The sequence below is a fragment of the Thunnus maccoyii genome, chromosome 16, assembly GCF_910596095.1.
Source record: "Thunnus maccoyii chromosome 16, fThuMac1.1, whole genome shotgun sequence".
NCBI classification, from domain to species: domain Eukaryota; kingdom Metazoa; phylum Chordata; class Actinopteri; order Scombriformes; family Scombridae; genus Thunnus; species Thunnus maccoyii.
The window spans coordinates 15,412,313-15,428,599 of NC_056548.1; the positions used below are offsets into that span (position 1 = coordinate 15,412,313).

Here is a 16,287-nt window from a genome sequence, read left to right on the forward strand (position 1 = left end):
AAACACAGTGTTCAAATAATCACAGTTAATTATGTTTTCATTGTTTACTATGAACAGATGCATGTTTGTATAAAGGCTTATATTGTGAAGTGGGCAATCTATGTCTTTGCTAGTTTTTATTTTACATTGATTTTATTCATTCACAGCTGTATGCACATTGTATCCAAATGTGAGAATAATCCCCTACGCTATGACGTTACTGTCTGTTGGTCAGTGAACAAAGAACTGTGCCATCCAATATGACATCCAATATGAGTGTGTGTGTGTGTGTGTGTGTGTGTCTATGTGTGTCCTTCCTGTCTGTATGTAGTCGCACCTGTACTCTCTGTCATGATGTTATCAGACCCTAAACACCTGCTCTCCACAGTCTGAGGTCACCAACTACATAAAACTGCCTCCTAGCACAGGGAGATGGGCATCTGAAAATACATTGTGTGTGTGTGTGTGTGTGTGTGTGTGTGTGTGTGTGTGTGTGTGTGTGTGTGTGCGTGTGTGTGTGTGTAAATAAAAAAACGTCATGTTTTTCTTCTACAGTCATTTATATGCAGCTCATGTCACACAGCACATCACTCACAGGTGTCATACAACCCTGAATATGACCTGAACGGAAGGAGAGGGTGGATGTAGAGAAACAGAGTGAGTCAAAGAGAGCGAAAATATACTTGGTGGGATCATACATAAGATCTACAGCAACTACGTGAGTGGTCAGCAAGTGAATTATTACAAATTATTATGCATCCAGGTGATATAATGCCTCCATATGACTAAAAAATAATAATAATAATAATACAGAAGACACCAGTATGCTTAAATGTACTAAATATGGACCTTTGAGAAAGTACAGGCCATGGTGAACAATTAAAAAAAATCAACTATTTCAGCAATATCTGCTCAAGTAGAGTTACAAGTAGTGATAATGGAGTGAATCACATAAACACAGATTAACCTCCTGTATTATGTATAGTTGTCTCTTTCTCTTTTCTTAATTTCCTACTATTCACTTTGATTCAACTTTAAGCAAAAATCAAAACAGAATTTAGAAAAAAACATTGTATGGAAAATAAGTATTTGTGTATAAAAACAATACATTTCAAAATGAAACAAAACGGGACACACAATGCACCAGTGGTTGTCACTTTGAAGGTCAGTAAAAAGGGATCCTTGAGGCAAAGAAGCAGGCAAACGTTTTTTATGATTCTGGAAACAAAATGATAACAAACAATATCTCAATTAATGCTGATGTGACTCATATAACCCTAAACATCTCCACATAATCTTAGCTTACAAATTCTAATTCATGCATCCATTTTCAGACAATTATCCAGGTCTACACTACACTGGCAAAGTGACAGCATACCCCACATAGTCCTCCAGTTCCTTCTGGAGGATTCTGAGGCAACCCTAAATTAGTTGGGATATGTACTGTAATCTCTCGTCTGAGTCCTGTTTGCCCAAAAAGCCACAAGGTGTCCTGGTGAAATCCTAATTAAATGCCTCTACCGCCTCTTCTGGTTCCTCACAGAGAAAAGGATCAGTGGTTTTGCTTAAGATATTCTGAAAAGGAACTTCACCTGCATGTATGACTCCATTCCTCTTTATGCTTTTGATTGCTTTCTAAACTGTGACTATAGGATAATGATGTAGATTGACTAGTAAATTGAGGGCTTTCCCTCATTATTGCTAGTATCTTTATTAAAAAGGTGTGTTGCGAACACCCACATGACTACAGACATTGTACATATCATACCACTGCATCCACTTTATGCATCAATACATGTTAAAGCAAGAGATTCATGGCCTCAGATTAGGATGCACCGATCTTCATCCACCTCTTTGAGCAGCAGAGGCCACCAAACTGGATGTTGTCCAGCTCTAACTGTCTACCAAAGCCCTATTCATGAAAACCAGACACATAATAGGTGACAAAGTCCAACCTTAGTCAGCACTCACAGAAAAAGAGCTTCACTTGTACTGAAGATGCAGACAGAGCTTAGTCTGATTACTCAGGTATGGTTCACTGTGTGACTCGCAACAGCTTCCCTGAAACATCTTAGTCCAGCAGTAAGCTTACACTGTTTTCATTTCCTTATGTTTTGTTTTTTTTGTCTTTTATATGAAACTACTTTTGCTTTAATTTTCTGGAAACTGTGAAAGCTATGGAGTCAGTATTTAAACATGCAAATGGGTGTACATAAAAATTTCTACTAATAATACCTTTGCAACTGACGCAAGTGCGGTGTCACCATCCAAAAGCATGCTTCACTTTCTTAGCATAACAGGTTTGCTAAGTCTTTATGGCAAGAATTTCCTCATTTTGCAGAATGATTCTCTCCAACAAAAAGCAGGCGAGCATCCAGTTCTTCTGAGTCACTTTCTGTCTTTGTTATGGTCCAAGTCACCCACTTTTGACCAAAACCTTCCATTATTATGTTCCACTGCTTTGAAAAAACATCAAATTACAGCAGAACGACTTCATATGTGCACATACATGATGTTTTTATGGAAGTAGGTAGTACTAGTTATCTCAGGATAAAAAAAAATCTAGTGTTATGCAATATATAGTGTTTTGTATGGTAATTCTTTGTGGGTATTTTGTTCAACAAAATATAATTCCAAAAAAGTTTTAGGTACAGTTTTACTTCTGTGAACAAACAACACAGCAGTGTCACTACAAATTATTTTCTAACATACCCGATATTCTGCCATCAGCTGTATGTACTTTTCAGATAATTAATTGGTGAACCACAGTTATTAATAAACGAGGCAGGCCACAGAATAATATCCTCCAGGCTGCAAAGCAAACTGTATGAAAAAACTCTTTTGTGAAACAGGTTCTTAACGAGGCTGCAGGACATCACCGTATTGGTTGGATTACTGTGTGGAGATAGCGTGGAAAAAATTGCATTACAATGTTGTGCCTGTTGGTGCTTTTGCTCAGAAATACTTCCATTTCCAATCCTTAATGACAAACAAGAAAGCTTTTCTGATTGAAAACAATTCCAGCACTTCAAGCCATAACAAAAATCATGACAAGAGCGTTTTCACCAAAAGGAAGACATTTCACACACTGGGAGCCTTTTGTGATATTTTCTCTCCCTCCCTCTTACCCTCCCTGTCTCTCCCTGTCTCTTTCCTTTGTGTGCGTAAATCATCTCTTCCCTGCGGCCTGTCTGTGATCATGTTGATGGGAAACAAAGAAATCATCTTGAATGGCACATTAATTTCCTCCGTTCTCCCCCTGCCCTCTGCCTAATGAAATCCCCTCTGCCACGGGGCCTGAGGAGCCACACTGGCAAGCCGTCACCAGCCAGTAAATATGTTTACCTTGGAGCACTACGCTAATGGACTGTTTACTAGGGGGAGGCAGCGAGGGGTGTTACAGAGACCAGGCAGCACTGGGTCTGGGGTGTGTGTTCCTCAGACCAAGTGACAGCTCCTTTGCTCCCCCCATTTCCCCAAAACCAACAAACCACCAACCATCTGATCTAGAGTGGCTGTCACCAATAAAGACTTCAGATGGAGGACCAAAATGCAAAGACACATGACTGGATTACTCTGAAGTTTAATTAATCTTAAGCCGGTTTTGTGACTGCTTGTGAAACTTCTGTATACAGTGGTTAGCAGAGTTGTGAAGTGAACTGGAAGACCATTTCCACACAAGTCTGAACCATGTACACAGACGGTGTTCCAGTTGTGGCCCATTTATGCAGCTTGTTGCTCTGGCTAACAAACACTGTATACCCTAAATAAATTATTAACTTGACTGCTCTCCAAGTGAGCAACCAATTATCAGATAAAAAGTGGTAATTCATGGGTGTTGCACTAGAAAAAAAAAGATTATTGAAATCAATACATGCCAAAACAAAGGCAAGCCATGTCATTTTGTATTAAATCTTGGTTATTGTAAGGCATACACCATGCAGCATGTGACATCGGAAGTGTTGTGTTGGCCAGACACTGTCATTCAAGTATCCAGACACCCCAGAACAAACATGCAGGGCCCTTTAACCATCAGTGGACAACTCCTGATAGCCAGAGTTATGTGAAACTTGCCTCAGCCCATGTGACAAAGCCACAGAGATGGAAATGTTGCAGACGCTGAGGCATCTTCTGGCAAAAGCCTCTCCAGTTTTGGACTCATCACTACACTCCTGTCTATATATTTAGCAATCTGGCCTTTAGACTTTTAATATTATTTTCACGTTGCAGAAACATACTTACAAATCATTTAAAACGTGTGTTGTGGTAAAAATCTCTTATTGGAAATATATGGTTTCATAATGTGATTTATAATATGCTTAACTGAACTTATAAATATGTATGTGAATATTTTGGTGCTCTGTATTAAAATGTTACAAAGCTTGAAACTGCATGCCCAGTAAATTATAAAACCACATATGGTGTAACATCATCAAATCAAAAAATGTATTTGGCAGTGAAACCAATAATGTGAAATTAAACAACTGGACTGAGTTTGATTTTTCAGAACACCTCACTGACTAACAGTAATAAAGTGGGTGTAGAAATATAGAGCAATAATAACAGTGACACTGGCACAATTTATTTTAGGGAAATAAAGTGGGTTATAGATTTTTTTTTTTTAACTTGAACTTTTAATGCATTTTCCAACAAGTAGAAAAAACACAGCATACACACACTAACAGCATATTTTACATACATACCAATACAAATGCCTGTACAAGGTGAAAGATAAATAAGAGACAATAACAGAGTAACAATTTAAAAGAACATAAAATAAAAATAAGTAATTAAATTTTAAAAAATGAAGATTGTGTTTAGCTTAGTGAGATGAGGGTCTAGAGGATAAACTTAACAAAATAGAGTACGGTTCAAGCCATCTATCAAATAGAGTAATAAACCAAGGAAACATGGACCATTTATATTGCTTCAGTAATATAATAATATGTCTCTAGATTCTGGGGAAGATAGGTATTTTACGTACACTGTCTATTATGATCTTCCACAATTGCTGCTCCTCATTACAGACTTCAGAGAGAAAGGATGCAGCTCTCTCCATGGAGATAGTCTCTAGGAATGTTTGAACCCACAGACCCTCTTTCAGCTGATCTGTGTCCTTCCAATTTGTTGCTATCAGTCTTTTCGCTGTCATGCACCCGGTTGTTAAAATTTGTTTGTTGCGTTTGGACCAGATTCCTTCAACAGTATAATTCAAAAGACACATTGCTGAATCACAATGAACAGTATAGCTGATGATCTTTCCCAGGGACTGTGTAACATTGTCCTAGAAGGTTTTTACCATAGTGTAAGCCCGTACCATATGATAAAACGTACCTTTATCTTGTTTGCAGTGCCAACAAAGATCAGAGTCAGATACACCCATCATATGCGATTGAGCAGGGGTAAAATATGTTCTATGTACAAAATTATGATTGATCATTTTATTCTTCACCGATTTAGATACTTTGTAGATCTAAATCAGTGTTTTCCAGACATGATCACATTCTTCAGTTTCCAGGGATATACCTAAGTCGGATTCCCAATTTTCTTGAACAGCGTTCCAATTTTTTCCTGATGTTTTGCAATTTTTATAATTTCAATGTCATTGTGTCCTGTCTGACCATTGATTCTAGTTTAAGCTCAGTTTCTGTCATCCTGGGTATGATTACAGATAATATGTCTAAAGTTTCCTGTTCTATCCTTTCCCATCTTGTGTCTCTTGAATTAAAGCCATAACCCCAAACGTGGTGTCCAAAGACACCACAATTAGTGGTTCAGCTGTCAAATTGGCGTAATATATTATGTGAATCAGTTTGAAGCCTATAAGCAAACAGTCTTCAGGCCTTGTCTCCATTTTCAAAGTATTTTGATTTTAAGCAATACAAATCAAATTTTGTCTTTTTATTTAATACGTTTTTAATTTCTAATTTGGTTATCAGCATATCAGTATATGATCATTCATAGGATTTGCTTTGTGAGCTGCTTCCAATTCAGATAATTTTTTGTATAGTCATTTAATTTTTTGCTCTTATTTTTTTCTGATTAGTCACAAAACTAATGAGCCACCCCCTGCATATAGCTTTGCATGCTTCCCAGACGGTTGCAAAGGATTTAACTGATTCACTATTCATACCAAACAGTTTTGTCTCTCAGTATTAATCAAATTTTAGAGTAAAGAATTATTCAATTTCCATATGGAGGGTTTGATATAATGAATGGATGGACAGAGGGCCAACGTTATGGAGCGGTGGTCACTATAAATCATGTTATGAATTTCAGAGCTCCAGACATTCGAAAGTACTTCTTGAGTAAGCCAAAAAGCATCTATTCTTGAGTATGATTGTGTGGGTTCCAATACAAAGTATAATTTTTAGTATGGATTTAGTCATCTCCACACATCAGACAATCCAACATTTTTGCATAAATTGGTAAGAGCAGCTGAGATAGTTCGCTCAGATGGAAGGGGTTTACTACTCCTATCTAGTTTGGGATTGGGGACGACATTAAAGTCACCTGCCATTATAATGGGTTTACCTGCATATTGTTACATAATAATATTAAAACCACTGGAAAAGGGGACATAATTTATATTTGGACCATACAAATTTATATTTACTATAGGCTCATTGTAAAGTAAACCATCAATAATATATCTTCCTTCAGAGTCAACAACAGAACTCCAAGGTCCAAAAGGTGTCTTTTTGTGTACCACTATCACTACTCCCCTGTTTTTGCTGTTAAATCCCAGGTGAAAAACCTGTCCTACCCATTTTTGTTTTAATTTACAAGCTTCAGATTGTATAAGGTGAGTTTCTTGCAGAAGAGCTAGTATTTCTGATTTAAGTTTTTCCAAATGGCACAAAATATTTGTGTGTTTCACTGGACTATTCAACCCGCCTACATTCCAACTTGAAACTGTTACACTATTTAAGATCTGACTGTCTGTCTGCTTTGACATTGTTAACTCAAAAAAAATAATATAAGAATGGCCCACATAGTTTTCATATCTCCAAGAGCTATCTCATAATTGTGACAACTCAACTTATAATTATTTACTATGAAGTTTAGACCCTCTGTGCTGAAGAAAAAACTATAACAAGTGAACAAGAAATAGCAAAAGGCTACATAATGGACCAACCAGTTCCAAAAGAAAAAGAAAGCCATAGCATTCTACCAATGCCACTGTGTGGACAAGTCAACCCGAATGCAAAAAATAAAAAAACCTTTCGATTGCATCCCCAAACTACTGTTAAAATAATATCTGTTGTTGCTTTTCGAAATGAAAAAGTAAAATAACTACATTTTACATTACTTCTTCATGATAACAGTAGCTTGGTAATAGGATGAGAGAATAAAAACAAAACAAAGACACCTTTCAAGAGTCATACATTTTAACCTGCATTATGTCAAATAAGAAGTTGTTCAGAAAATGTTTTTTCCCCCAAGTTCAGGGGCTCAAATTAACTAGAGAAATGTGTATCACAATTATTCAGGTTCAGGGCCCCAATTTACTGGGGAAAAAAATACGGTAATTTGGTTACAGACCATAGATATATCGTGCTGGCCATTGAATCCATTCAGAAGCGTTCATCTTTGGCTTTGGTTGGCGTGTCGTAGCTGTATGTCTCCGTCCCTATCTTGACAATAAGTCGGGCCGGGAATAACAATTTGAAGGAGATGTTCTGATGATGCAGTGCAGTTTTGATGGTATTATATTTCATTTTTTTCCATGACACAGCTGCTGAATAATCTTAGAATATGAAGAATTTTTTTGGACTTGAAGGATAGTTCTTTGTTCTTCCATGAGGCTCTGAGGATCCTTTCTTTATCTTCAAACCGGAGTAGTTTCAGCAAGATTGTGTGTGGTTTTTCGTTCTGTCCTCACTGCGAGCCCAGCCTGTGTACCCGTTCCAACTCTGGAGCCAGTTGGTCATCGGGGATCTGAAGGATGTCTTTGAACAGGTCAGTGGTGAAGGATTTTATGTTTGTTTCTTCCATATTTTCCAAGATGTTGATGATCCATAGATTATTCCTCTGTGAATAATTCTCTAAATAGTCCACTTTCTGGGATAGCTCATTTCTCAAGGACTCAAGTGTCTTGTGGTTTGCTGAAATTGGGGATAGTAGATCTTCCACATCAGATATACGCTGCTTGGCCTGGTTGATGCAAGTGGCAAGGCTGGATAGCTCTGATTCAATCCCGGTAGTTGTGTCTTGTATTGTTGGTAGATGTCCCTTTATTTTTTGCTAAACAGAACCGAGCTCAAGGATCATTTTCTGTGCCCAAGAAGGTGCGATATCGGAGTGTTCACAGTCATCTTCTAAAGTCAGTATGACAGTGTTTGCTGGTGGAGTGGGTTAACGCTTGCTTCTTCTTTACTGTTAGTTTGACGCTGTTGTTGCTGCTGTTCGCCTCCTCTTCGTTTGTTTCTGAAGACGTTTGGAGTGTCTTTGTGCCGATTAAAGTGGGTTTAAAGAAAAAATAAAAGATTGAAACTGTGGAGCATGCTCGGGACACGTCTCACTCCACCGAGGCAATCTACAGAAGCCGGTTATAGATGAAATTTCTAAATACAGATTAATTTAAGCTTTAAGCTTCATATTTAAATCGCTGTCTTGATCTGTCTGATGCAGTGAACGTTTCAAAATAAAATCTACATGGCTGAGCTGATACTATTCATCCTTTAATGTTTTAGGCCCAGAGTGCATATTACACTCAATAATTTAGTGGATAAATGTGTCCCCTGCTCAGAGACGGACAGTTTACCAGTGAAGGAGGTACTGAAGTTCAGCTCATCTGTGTGCATATACAAGATTGTGCATTAGTGTGATATGCATTATATGCATGTCAGAATATGGATGTGCATGCACATGTGTTTGTGTGTGTAACTACACCCACATGACTTAACGTTCCAAGGGCAACAGCAGCAGCAGACTGCGATAACGCCCCCTGTCTCATCTATGGGTGTCTGGCGCCTGGCAGCACTATCAGTGACTGTGCCTAGATGTGTCCCTGTGTCCCATACACACACACACACACACACACACACACACTATCACACAAAGAGGGCCCTGCAGCTGGTGACAGGCTGCTTCTCTCAGTCTGCTGCCAGCCTGTTCAACACACAGCTCTCTATCCAACTCTTATCTCCATTGATTTCCTCCCCTGCCTTCAAACTTAGATATGCACTCTTTAAAAACAGGCCAACTGCAGAGTTTTGGGCCCTGAGAAGGCAGGATATCTCGCTACTTGGGTGGTGAGTCCAAAGTAATGCCACTACTGCATTTAGGTATCCTAAATTCAGCGTGATTAGTTCTGTAGCATTAGTAATAACTGCATGAGGACAGCAATAATGGTTTGATTTTGCTTGTGACTTCCATACTAAATGTGTGAGCTCACACTAACTTGAATCAGATTGGATAAAAGCAGCTGCTAAATATGCAGCTGGGGAGTTTCTTGTGATGTATGTGTTAGATCTACGTTATGTCCATATATTGACATGGTCATGAATTTCCATGTCAAATGTCTCAGCAGGATATAGCTGAAGGCTATGATTTCTATCCAGCTGAGATGGGAGATTCAGACCTCCCTCCCCTTTACCTCTGCAACATCTTCTTAGTCCTCCACTCCCCTCCGGTGTCCCTCTTCCCCTTTTCCCATGGCTCTTCTTCGTCTTTCTTCCCGTGTCTGGCTTTCTTTCATTCTCTTCTTGGGTCCTGCTCCTCTTTCCATCTCCACCTTCCTCTCTTGCCCCTCCCCCCTCCCATTAACTACCCCCCACCACACACCCTTTATTCCGGCAGACTCCATCGATTGATTTCCCCTCACTGTGACACATTTGGTGCAGCCGCATGTGGCCTATTAATTATATCCACAGCAGACTCTCGTCACGCTCCCCTTTTCCCAACAATACAACCCCTCACACACACACGCGTGCGTGCGCGCGTGCGCACACACATACACACACACACACACACACATACATATATATATATATATATATATATATATATATATATATATGCACTACCCTCAGAACAGGCAACCAGGGGTCTACTAGACAGCATTCATGACCCTGCAGATCACCCTATAACCACTGGATGTGACAGAGAAGCAGATAGAGAAGGGGGAGGACTCCAACCTGGAGCGTTTGAGTGGAGGCAAACAGACAGTGGCAGTTGAGGCGAGGTTGGGCCCATGTTGCGTGTAATCTGGCTAACATCTGTTAGCCATCATGTGTGTGGCTCCATTTAAAGTCCAGAGTGAACTAAGAGCCTGAGGAGGCTCCCTGCATCCCCGCTCGCAGGCTTTTAGCAGGCCTGCTCCAAATGTTTCCCTCTGCTCAGATAGACCGACCGACCGAGAAAGAACAAGAGCGAGGAGAGAGGACAGTGGAGACGGAGGCTGACACACACTCGACAGAATACAACAGCACTTAGCGCATCAGACGGCTTTTTCCTCCATTGTCTGTATGTGTGTGTGTGTGTCTGTGTGTGTGAATGTGCATCTGGCAAACAATACAGTAAGCCTTCGCTGCAGGCCTCTTACAGCCTCAAAATCCCGGGTTTTTATATTTAGCTCGTAATCACTATAATTTCCAAATTAGATACAGGCTGGCCAAGTACACATTCCTTCTGTACAATAGCCCTAAATGGTTGTCCTATCATCTCCGGAGACAATCTCAGGAGAGAGACACTTTAAATATTAGAGTGATATTCAAAGACAATCCATAGTGATGAAAACAAGCGGAGCACGCTAAACAGCTGCTGTTGAGGATATTGTGCGAGGGGAGGGGGGTGGGGGATTAAGAGCAGATTACAGGGTATACAGGGTATAGGGCCTCCATATTTCAGATTGACAATGTGGTGGATTGTGAGATCAACCTGGAGATTTTCATATGAAAAGATGTTTTCCATCAGAGATTAACGGCTGTTATTATTCATTAACTTTTTTTTCAACCTCTCAAAGCCTTGTTTAGCCTGCTGCCAGTACTGTAAGTGCAGAGCAGTAGAGAAACGAGAGCAGTGAGACAAACTGTATACATTCAGTAAGAGGCAAGGAGGAGGGAGGAGAGGATGGAAAAGCATAATGTATTGAGAAGCATTTCTTGGCATGAAGGCATACTCAGGACTATGCATTACCAACCCAGTCTCAGATCAAAACGTGTAATAGCTACATTGGTCCGCAGCGCAAAACATATTAGTTTTTAGGTTTTTTTTAGATTTTTTTAGGCTTTCTATCGCTGCTATGATGGTTGTTATGGACGCTGCTATCACTACACCACCGTAGCTAACATGTCTGAATCATTATCTTTGCGTTGTGTAGTTATCTGAGCTGTTGTGTTATTTTATGTAACTGTTTGATGTTCTTTCAATAAAAAAAAATAACAATCACAGGCTATAAAACACCTTTTCTTGACAGAGATAGCGACATGTGGATTTGGGTTGCAGCAGAACGGTGGCAATATGAAATGGAATGAAGCGCACCGACCGAAAACAATGCAAAGCTGTAGTAAATCACACCAAGTTACCCACAACTCAATGCTCTTCCATAGCCCTCCGCTATCATTTCTCAGAACCAAAGGAGAAATCACTGAAACTGATGGCCTTAACATTAACCTATCGTATTGTTGCGTTTTCAAAGGCACTTTTGTGTTTATATGTTGAGAAATGTTAAAGATATCATTAAAAGAAAAGCTTAACACGGTGACAGTGAGGAAAATACTTCCAGGTGATGGGTCCTCCGGTCAGCCAATCGTAAAACTTAAAATTCTGAATTTCAAATTCAATTCATCCCTGAGGTGCTCTAAAATCTACGTTTCTTACTGAAATAACACGATCAAACAGTTACATAAAATAACACAAATAAAATAACAGCTCAGATAACTACATAATGCAAAGACAATGATTCAAACAACACACAACTACATGGTTTCAGTGATAGCAGCATCCATAGCAGCATCCATAGCAACCACCATAGCAACGATAGAAAGCCTGCAAGAATCTCTGTAATAACTGACAAACTAAACATCACATACATTCACTGAATGAAGATTATGAAAATAAAATGCACATTTCTCACTAGAAATGTTATCAAAACATATTTTAATTCCGAAACTATCTTAAAATATTGTGTTTCATTAGACTTGCTCCAACGGTGTTTTTTCAAAACCGAACTAAAGACCTTCCTTCCACTTGAGCATTTTCTTAATTGAACATACCGTATTTGTACAGTGTGTTTGTTTGTATGTGTGTATGTTTGTGTTTTTATGTGTATATATGAATGGATGTTCCTGTTTATTTGCACATTTTTGCTGTTTTATTTTTTATTTTATGTTTGTTTATTTTTAAGTAAAGCACATTGAACTGCTTTTGTATGAGATGGTGCTAAACCAATAAATTTGACTTTAATTTAATTTTCCACTCAGAATAAAAGGAGTGTCAGCCTTTTTTTTTTCCACAGACAGAAACTTGACAGTCACATGACGTGGACACAGGCCAATAGAAAAGAATAGGTCCCAAAAAAAAACGTAAGCATCTCACATTTTAAAGCCATTATTGTGAAACTAATACGTTTTGCGCTGTGTACCAACGTAGCCATTACACATTTTGATGTGAGACTGGGCTGGCATTACATCTTACCATAAACAAAGGCTGGGGCTCATGCATTATTTATTGGCAATAATAATGAAGAGTGCGTGCATAGGACGAATACATTAATCATATGATCATCTGGAGTTTACACTTGCTCATACTGTATCTGTTGGTTTGTTTGTGTACACTCGCTGATTAAGATGCTTATTCGTTTGATCATTACTGCCGGGTTGTCCATACAATTACATGTGGGAGGATAAAGATGCAAACCTGTTGTTTGCATTTTTTTGTTGGTTCTGTGTGATGCGTTGTTAATAACATCATCTTTGTGTTGAATGTTATAATCTACAGCAGGAGATTCATATCCCCCTTTAAAAACTATGAATTTCTCATCAAAGAAAGAATTAAAATGATCAGAAAAATTGTAATGCAAAGCAAAATTAGCCTGATTTAAAAGGGGTGAAATAACAAAACATAAAACAACAGAAGCAACCAGACAAAATTAAAACCCAAATCATTTGTTAATTTTATTGACACTATCTGAGTCCTTTTGCAAGCAGCCAAAGTAATTATAGCGTCAGAGATATTCTTTATGGGTCCTTGCCCATTGCCATTCTCTATAATTAGAGACAACACAACAGCACAGCAGCAGCACCCAGCAGAGTGAAGGGGGGTACTCCCCAATGTCAGAAGACCATAAAATAAAAAATAAATATATAAGAAACATAAAAAAGGTCCCAGATCCCCCTCTGGCTATCGATCTGAGCCCATGGCGTTGGAAATGTGTGTGTTCTGTTTTTAAATGTGTTGCATCTGTGCATGTGTGAAAGTGTGCGTTTGTCCGTTTACATGCCTGTGTCTGTACGCGGGGTTGCATGTTAGTCTGCTGGTGTGTGTTCACAGATGATCCCATGCCAAAGAGGAAAAATCCCACAGGGTGAATCAATAGATGGTGTTGGATAATGGAGGCCTGCTCAGACAGCTGTGTTCTGCCTCTCTCTGTGCCTGCCTGCCCGGCTGCCTGGAGGACTGAGTGAGTGGTTGACTGGCTGGCTAACAGGCTGGCTGAGGGACTTCAGTTTAGCCCACGTAGCATCCCACACCTGCTAAGGCATGGCTTGCTATGTACTGGTCAATGGACAACACCTACTCACAGCTCACTTCACACAATAATAACAAATACACACACACACACACACACACACGCCCCGTGTGCCAAGTTTCTCTTTCTTATTACATGTGGGCCACAATATAAAATCTTATAAAAGTACCCATCTGAAGAAGTCACGCTTCAAAATTCTACTGTTACATGGAACAAAAACAATATTCTTTATATGACAAGGCAACGAAAACCTGCTCTGTATTTCTTCTGTTTGGTTGCACAAAAAAAAATTGTTGAAATTGTATAAAGGCAATAAAATAAAATCTTAACAGCTAAACAGTCAAATTTGCCCTTAAATCAGCTTTTCTGCCACCCTCTTTTCTCACAAAGGTAATGCTGAGACCTCTCTCTCTCTCTCTCTCTTTCTCTCTCTCTCTCTCTCTCCATGTCACAGACTTCATAATCAATACCAATAAAAGTAAATCCTTTATCTCATTTCCTTAAGTGCACCCTTTATTGATCTACGGTTTACGACTTAACAAAACAGCCAATAAATATTAACAAGTACCCGAGCCCTGATGGAAATTATCAGCAGATTACAGTCATGTATCAAAACATGAACGATAAATTCTCTCACACTTTCTAGTCCTATTAAAAAGTATTATTTACAAAGATCATCTGACTGAAGCTTTCAATTAAATATTTGCTGAGAGCGTAAAGGCATAAATGATGAAGCAGTGCTGCAGTAGCAGATTTTCATGTGAGATTAAAGCAGGAGATAGAACAAAAAAAAAATGATTATGCTTCAGATGAATTCGTACATCCACCGTCCAGTCTGCGGTTTCACTGTTTATCTTCCTCCCTTCACCCGTCTCTCTCCTTGGTTTGGAGCTTTCAGTTGTGGTGCCATAACTGATAAAGAGCTGACAAAAATGCAGAAAAATACTCCTTAATTAAAGAGCCATGAAGAAAGACTGAGGGTCTGTACTACACATCCAAACACACACTCATAAATACACACACAGCTACTGCAGGCTTGATGTGCTGTGGCTAATGAGAAAGGACAGTGGACCACAGTAACCATGTCTCTTCCTCTCCAGCAAAAATGAGTTCATCGTTTCACATCATTATTCAAATCAACCCCCTAATTCCTAAAATATTTGCATATTTAAAACTGGATAGCTTTTTTCTTGCCTTAGGCTGACACAAGTCTCAGTGATACAGAGAAAAATGGAAAAAAGGGTTGCCCTTCTAAACACACTGTAATCTTTCACATCCCATAAAATGCAGCAACAGACACAACAGTAGAGAGGCATGCACTTCAGTGTTTCTGTTGGAATGTTTGTCATGGACCAGCAGAAAGCTCACCTCTATTATGTATAATTAATGACATGTCAGTCATTAACTGTCCACATTACTCAGCTCACATCTTGCTCAGTCATCAGTGCCGACAGGGCGCAGCTAGAATCTGTCACATATATATCATGTGAATTTATTTTTCTGCATATCATTCATGACCAATATCATCAACACAGACACATACTGGAAAATCAGACAACTGGTGCCAACTCGGGCTGTAGCTAAAGATTATTTTAATCTTTGATGAATTTGCAGATTACTGTCTTGATTATTAGTTTAATCATTTTGTATATAAATATAAGAAAATTGTAGAAAAAAAAAATCACACATCACAATTTCTCACACCCTATAGTTACGTAATTAAATCTCCAAAACCCCAACATATTCAGTTATTATCACGTAAGACAAAGAAAAGTAGCAAATCTCCACAACTGAGAAGCTGAACCTGGGGAATTTTTGGTATTTTTGCTTAAGAGGTAACTGAAACAATTATTTACTAGGGTTGGGTATCATTTGCACATTTTCAATATTGCCAATACAACATCTAAGCTTTGGTACAGATAACAAAACAATAGTTTTTTGGTCCTTTGCTGTGAGGAATATAAACATCTTTTTACTGCGGAACTAAACAAGCAGCCACACAGAACTAAATCAAAAACTATCTGATCAGAGAATAAGTAAACAAGAGGATGAATCTCATCAGATATTTAATGCCAACTTTCAGTACTTGACCGTTTTTGATACTTGATGGTACAGTCAGTACCAAAAAAATATTGAGATTTGATTCACCCTATTTTCCACTTCACTATTAAAAATAGAGGCCCAATTTGAGCATTGTCTTTTCTGAATTTGTAGCGTGACCCAGAGTGAGAATAAGGAAGACATGGGACACTTGAAGCTGTAGATGCACACCCCAAACCTGATCCTCTGAATGGAGCTGATACTCAACACTGGGTCACTGTCCAAAACAGGTCAACAAAGCGCCAGGAACATATGGGTCACATTAGACCTTCCATGAATGGTGCCATGCACACCGTACAGTGTATTATCCTGAGCTGCTGGAGTGTGTGTAAATGCGTGCATGCGGATGTGTGTATTGTGTGTGTGTGTGTATTGTGTGTGTGTGGACAGTAAGCGTGTTGTATTCACATCAGCTAGATGGAACGTCACTGAACCATGTTACTGAACCAATCAATAGACACAGACATCTGGTTAGTGATGGTATGTAAAGTATGCATGTATGTGCATGTGTG

The 16,287-nt window shown here is 38.9% G+C and overlaps 1 protein-coding gene across 13 annotated transcripts in view; it reads right to left on the minus strand.

Annotated features, from left to right (window-relative positions):
* LOC121880518 overlaps positions 1–16,287 on the minus strand; it is a 177,714-nt gene that overhangs the window by 86,481 nt on the left and 74,946 nt on the right. The window contains exon 5 of one of the 13 annotated variants that reach the window (XR_006091564.1): positions 531–1,197. The exons of 11 other annotated variants lie outside the window; for them this stretch is intronic. The gene's annotated coding sequence lies outside the window, so the exon portion shown is untranslated. Of the gene's footprint in view, positions 1–530; positions 1,198–12,648; positions 14,599–16,287 lie in introns of those variants that run through there. One more of the 13 variants, XR_006091565.1, reaches the window with a different exon arrangement.